We start from the raw sequence: 7,575 nt of genomic DNA, 5'->3' as shown, positions 1-7,575 counted from the left end.
TCACTCCCCAAGACCTAGAAAAAATCATCCATGCTTTCATCTCCTCCCGCCTCCACTATTGTAATGGACTCTACACCACCCTCAGCTCCTCCTCAATCCATAAACTTCAACTAGCACAGAATACAGCTGCCAGGATTCTCACAAACACACACCGCAGATCTCACATTACTCCCGTGCTTGCTGCACTCCATTGGTTGCCCGTGAAATCCAGGATCAATTTCAAAATTCTCTTAATAACATATAAGGCATTACACTGACTGGCTCCACTTTACATCTCTGAACTACTGCATGCAAAGCCAAACATACGTTCTCTCAGGTCCTCTGAAAAAGGCCTTCTGTCTATTCCAACAACTAGACTCAAAACAAAGGGTGACTGTGCATTTGAAGTGGTTGCCCCCACTTTGTGGAATGCCCTGCCACTTGAGCTAAATAATGCATAGTCTGTCGACGGTTTTAAGAACTTGTTAAAAACGTATTTATTTCGTCAGCACTTTATTTTATGGTGTATTTTTACTTATTTAATTATTTGCATCTCAATGTTTTACCTTCTATTGTTTGTTTCATGCCCTTGTTTTAACATGATTGTTTTACCTTGTTGTACAGCATTGTTTCAAAAGGTGCTCTATAAATAACATTTACTTACTTACTTACTTACAGTAGTGAGAGGGAGGAATTAATTGGCATAATGAGAAAAAGGGACGAAAATAATTGGCTATTATAAAAATGTTTTTAAAAAATGGGGAAAAAATCCCGTACAATCTTTACCACCATATACGTTTATGAGTGAGATATGGATCATATCAGCACTACAGTATCTTGGGAATAAGACTTGAGCAAGGGATCCATGCTCTATCTATCTGGTGTGCATGCCTTGTAAATGCACTGTTGTACTGTAAACTATAAGGATTATGACTGATGAATCATGCAAGATATCATGCTGTATAATATGACTCTTTCCTAGCCCTGCCCTGTTCCGTCTCTGTGTACATACAGTATCTCTGTTATTCTTTCTCTGTCCCCTCCCCCAGGCTATTTCTCTCTGTCTGCCTGCCTGTCTCTCTGTCCACCTGACTGTCCCTTCCTTTCCCTGTCTCCCTTTCACTCACTCTCTCTGTTCATTTGGGTGGCTGCAATCCAGAACATCTATATGTGTAATTGGCCGGGGCCTTAGTGCTTACCGGACCTATCATTCTTTCAGACTCTCACACACTGAAGCCCCATCCTAGTCCTTAACTCTCTGTCGTGGATCTGGAGCAATGTGCTGAGTAGACAAGTGATTTCCAAACCCGTGGTCAGGATTCAAGAACTCCCTTTGGGTGGCAGAGCTATTTTTATGGTTTGCAATTAAATATCCAATTCCGGAAATGAAAAAGTCAAAATGCATTTCGATATAATTACAGATATACATACATTGTTCAAATATTTATAGTCAGCCGAAAAGTTTGGAGTAGATCTCCCTCCATCTCTCTCCATGCACCCACATGCATGCGCAAGTGCACGCACACACGACCGCACGCACGCACGCACGCGCACACACAGGTTCTCCAACACTGCCTGTGAACTCAATACTGCCACCATCAGTCAGAGTCAGGTTATATTTGGGCATGCCTGCAGCCTGACAAAGAACTCCATATATGGGCATAAAGGATGGAGCTGGCCTGTTCTGACATCACAATGATGCTCAACCTCAACACCTGATCACCCCCCCCTCCCCCCCCCAATGGGCACTGTCCTAGTTTAAAGTGTACAATACTGTACGGTACACCGCTGTTTGTAGACCAAAACACAGTTTGGGCTGCATTTTGATTGGTCAGAGAGGTGTAGCATTCGCCAGGAAATGTCCACAAAATTTGACAGCAGAGAGATAAAATAACATGCATTTTTGCTCCATGGAAATTCATTGCTGATGTGGAAACTTGTTTTTACAAATCACCGCCCTGGTATTCAAAAATATCGCCCCCAGACCTTTAGTCATAGTGTTACAGGCTTTGCAGGACCGGTTGTACCCTTCTCTCTGTGTCCCTTCTGTCTGCCCGTGTCCCTTTTACGCCCATATATGGAGAGCTTGAGTATGTGTCTGTCGGTCCTTGTCCCTTTTATGCCCATAGATCACTGATGTCCTCAATATATGCCCATATGGGTCGGTGGTTCTGGACAAATGGATACCTCAAAATTCCCTCAAAGTACCAAAGTCGCTACACAAGATTACAGAAGTAGATTTATGGTGAAAGCTGTAGAAAAATGGCCCCATCCCGGCTAAATAAACACAGTTGTAGTGTGGTCTCAGCAACCAAAATAGTCATACGTAAACGTTAAACAATGATTGTAGGATAGAACTTGTCTGCGTTCATCAAAATGTGCTGCACCAAAGAGATTATTCTGGGTAAATTGGCATCAGAGGCACACAGAATCGGCACATTAGTACTGAAGAAGGATTGGAGAGTGAAGTGAAGAGATATTAGTTGACAGTGCTGTGAGAGGGAGATAGAGCTGGGGGAAGATTGGGAAGGCAAAAGTGAAGGAGTGCATGTAGAATGTAGATGGACAGATATCAGGTGAACAGAGACAATTAGGAAAAATAGAAAATAGAAAATGAAAAGAAGATAGAGCACAGCCTTGGAATAGAAATGTGCACACACACACACACACACACACACACACACACACGCACACGTGCACACTGGTACAGACATTCTCCCACTGCAGTGGAACACACAGTGAGAGTGGCATTTTCCCCTGCTAATGCATCTCTTCCTCTCTCTGGCTATCTAGTATCGACCATTCAAAGCCTTCAGCACAACCCCCTCTCATCCTCTTGTCTCCCTCCATCCCTCCCTCTCGGTTTCTTACTCCCTCCTCCCCCTGTTCTCTGCACAGGCCTTCTACCTCGTTCCCCAGCTTCTTTCCCTCTTAAATTGTCATCCTTCCCTATCTTTCGTTATCCTTCCCTCCCAATCAGTTTGTCCATCTACTTCCCCCCTGCTAGATCTCTCTCATGTCAGTTTCTCTGTCACAGCCCCTCTCGTCACCCTTTGCACTAGCTTTGTCTCCACAGCCGTTTCGACCGAAAATCAACCGATGATTCCCAGTAGGTTACTTATTACGGCAATCTTATCCAGCCGGTCGGCTTGTCTGAAGCCTACTGGCTGCGATTGGCGTTGATGACACGTTAACCGATCTTATTGGTCTAGTCAGGTCTACTGGACATGCTGGGAGCCTACTGAAAATGACAAGCCTCCTCATACCCTAACCCTAAACTTAACCGCAAGCATGTCGCAGTGCGGTCCTAATATTAACGCATGTTCGCCAACCTTAATCCTGTCGTTTTGTTCTACTGCCTACTAAAAACGACAAGCCTCCTCATACCCTCCCCTAAACTTAACCGCAAGCTTGTCGCAGCGCGGTCCTAATATTAACGCATGTTCGCCAACCTTAATCCTGTCGGGTTTTTTTCAGTCGGCAGAGCATGCCCATACTCGTCGAAAACAATCGTACTGATCCTAAGTGATCACTGCGGTCTTGTCTATTGATAACAGTCGAATTGGGTGGTCTCCATCCCTCTTCCCTTTCGTCTTAGGTATGGGTTTTCCCCCACTCTGTTGAATTTTCTCCCTCTCTGTGCTTTCTGTCTGTGTCCCCTCTCTCCATGTACCCTCCATCCTTCACTTTTATCATCTCCCCTCGCCTCTCACAGTCTTAGATCATCATCGTTGTCTATACCCTTTCAAAAACAAGAGTGTCTATGGACAGAAACCAGACACCAGCATCATCATGTCATCCTTCACCCATCTATCCAATTCCAGGCACTCATACGGGCCTCTTACTTAAAGGATTGTGCACAGTCAAGTCCTCTGTGTTAATTTAACCCTGAGTATAAAAATGTATTCCACTGATCTATCATTTATATGTAGCCATCTATACTGTATAGTGTATATGCTCTGAAGCTTTTTATGCGCAAATAATGTTGTGGGCTTTTGAAACACAAAAATCTTACAATAATGTCTTTTTTGTGAATAATGTAAGCCTGTGTTTACCACTGTTTATTGACGAGGTTACATATCGTTAAAGCGTTGGTAAAACCACTGGGAAATGCAATATAGCATCTCAGAAAGTCAGATTTAATCATCATAGACAAAATAATGCAAATAAATCTCATTACATATAGGCATTTGTCAGTCAACAAACATGCTTAGTTTAGATCTCATTCTCCAGCCTCCCTTCTCCTCAGTCCTCTCTCCATCAGTAATACACACACCTTCCTGTTACCTCTCCACCATTCTTTCCTCTATCCTCTCTTCCTGCTCCCACCATTTCCATTCCTATTGCATTGGTCTAGGGCAGGCTATAAGCCCATTAAGATGGACCACAGATAGACATGTTATTCACATTTTCCTTCCTGATTAATGGCTGATTAAAGGGCTAATGGTTAAGGACTTACCTAGGCTAGATAAGACAACAAAGAAAGACAGGATGGAACAGGATGATGGTTGTTATTTAAAGTGTAAAGTCTCCTTTGAAGGCTGTCCACAAAATCTGACATTATTTCACTTTATAGGCTATACATCCATTCACATTACATTTACTTTCTTCATAAGTACACTGTGAATTCTGTCCTTGTTTGTGCCTCAAGTGCAAAAAATCCCAGTATATCCAGTATTCTCTTTCATAGATGTCTTACTCTTAAACCTTTGACAACACCCAGCTTTCATTATTAATGCATGGTGTTGATTTCTCAATGCTGCAGTCATCCAGCACAGTCATGCTGGCTCAATGCGTTTCCAATAATATACAGTAATATCATCTTGATACAGATCCACTGTACTGTACTGTAATGCACAGCAGGCAGGGGGCTTTGTAAGATGACGGATTAAAGCAAGGGGATTCGGTGTCACTATACTGTATATCTAATGATGTCAGATGTCAGCAGACATTGTTAACCACTGAGCCCTAGCAGATGTTCAAGGTGTCTTGTATTGTTACATATTGTGTACACAAGAGTAATGTGTGTGTGTGTGTGTGTGTGTGTGTGTGTGTGTGTGTGTGTGTGTGTGTGTGTGTGTGTGTGTGTGTGTGTGTGTGTGTGTTTGCGCCTGTGCGTGTGCGTCTGCGCGATCTAGGCAGGAGGATCAGATGGTACCAGATTACATGCGGTTTTAGGAGGACCAGAATTGGACGTAGACTCTGTGGCCTCCACCCTCAGCTTAGCACTGCACCTCAGCCAGGTAAAACCAAACCTGTCTTGAATGTTTTGCATTAGAGGTTAGATTTAGCATTACAGTAAGATTTATTTCGACTGAGGCTCCTCCTGTGTGTGTGTGTGTGTGTAATATATATTATATATATTATTGCTGTGTTTTTGAAGGAATTTGCGAAGGAATTCAAGAGAAATGTGCTTTACATTTTCTGCTGTGTTAAATAAAACACCCTTTTTGTTTTGACACAAATTGCGGTTTGCGGAATCGCCTATCACTCATTCCATGCATATATATATATATATATATATTTGTGTAATTCTCCAGAAGGAGCCCTCAAGTGGCACGTGCGTGCCTGTGCTGTGCGTCCATCGGCGTGACGCTGCTGTGTTGCCCGAGGATACGGTGAGGTATCTGCAGAGCGTGAGGGTGCATGAGAGCTCACTGCTGTGGCATAGTGATGTAGACCTGGTGAAGCTCCATCACGCTGGAAAACTGTCCCTCACGCTGCTCAGAGACGATGTCCTGGATAGGTACACACACACACAGTACACTCATGTAGAACGGCACACATCCATACTCAGTGGTGGAAGGAGTACTCGCATGTTTTAGTCAAAGTATCAATACTGCAATGTGGATCAATGTGGAAGCTCACAAGCCTGTAGATCGGCTATTTTAAAATGGCTGAAATGTATGTAGGGCTGAAGTGGGTAATGTATGTTTTGTAATAATAATCAATAATCTACAAAGTATCTAAAGTTTTCAAATAATTGTAGTGGAGTAAAAGTACAATATTTGGATCCGAGAACGTAGTGGAGTAGAAGTAAAAGTAATGGAAATATTTCAAAATTGTACTTTCCTCCACTGATACTTACTTGGAAGCAGAAAGCACACGCATGGTCCATATCAAGTAGTGCTGGCTCCAAACTTTCCGAGTTTGTTACATTGGCATTCGGATGTTACTTATTACATGGTTAAAAGCTTCACTTATTATTCAATTATTATTATTATTACATTTTTGGGCTTGTGACTTGCATGGCTACTCATTCTGCACTTTTGGAGAGAATATGGAAATAGTCTGTGTGCGTGCATGTATGTGTGTAGTGCAAACTAGTAATGCACTCTAACTAACTAATGTCTATTATAACTGTTCTAAATGACTAAATCCTTTAGACCCGTTATTGACCTTATACCTACCTTGAAGAATACCTTAGTTACGTCACCATCAACAGCCAATAAGGGACCACCATTCTTACCGACATACATGTATACATACGTTACCTTTTACACACCCAACATTGAAACATATCTTAATTACGTCACCATCAACAGCCAATTAGGGGTATTCATACCATACAGACATACCACTTTTTGTCCATCCGACCCAGGTCAGACAGATATTTTGTGAAGCCACAAGGAAATCGGGATTTCCTGAAAGTTCATATAATGACCTGTTGTGGCGCTGTCATTGGGCCCAAAAAAACCCATAGCCCCATAGACGTCCATGTATTTGGGCCCAACTTCACCTAGACTGTATCACCTTAATAAACATGGTCATGAATACTTTTTGCTTCCAGTCACTACGTAGTTTAAAGTCTCATTTCTAATGTCATAATATTCTTTTGGGAAAATGATGGTCAAAAAATGACCATAAAGTCGCGCATGTTCTGAGGGGCGTGGCTACCGTTACAGTCTATGATCGGGATTCCCCACCCACTCGAGTCAAAATAAAAAACAACTAAGAAGAAGGGGGGAAGTCCCGCCTCGTTGTCTGGGCCAGCCAATGGCCAGCTGGGCCCAAACGGATCTAGAAAGATGGCGACTTACAATTCAAGGACTGACAGGCTTCATTTTACGTTCATGTTAGACCTGTGGAACGCTTTGTCCATATTTTTTACAGTCTATGATCCGACCACAATATGTGCGTGCTGTGCTTGCGCAAGTAATAATATACACCACAGCAGGGCATGCTGTTATGAGTGTGCGGTGCGAGGCCGCTGTCAGCTATAAAAGACCGACGGGCCACAGCTGCCGTTGCTTACGGCCATACCACACTGAACACGCCCGATCTCCGATCTCGGAAGCTTAGCAGGGTCGGGCTTGGTTAGTACTTGGATGGTAGACCGCCTGGGAATACCAGGTGCTGTAAGCTTTTTCATTTGGGACACTGAATGAGCAACAGCCATTTAAGAATGTCCATGATACGATATTACTAGATCATGTGCAGCACTAACTTATTGGGTACTGCTGAAAATTGGCACTTGTAACCTTCAGCAGGCCAGCCCAACTAGAATAAAAGCCACAGCAGGGCATTGTAATGCTCCCTTCTTGTGTGCGCGGCGCGGTGCCGCTGTCAGCTATAAAAGACCGACCAGCCACAGCT

The sequence above is a fragment of the Protomyctophum parallelum genome (genome assembly GCF_964188405.1).
Source record: "Protomyctophum parallelum genome assembly, chromosome: 15".
NCBI lineage: Eukaryota > Metazoa > Chordata > Actinopteri > Myctophiformes > Myctophidae > Protomyctophum > Protomyctophum parallelum.
Note: the sequence above shows the minus strand (reverse complement) of the source record.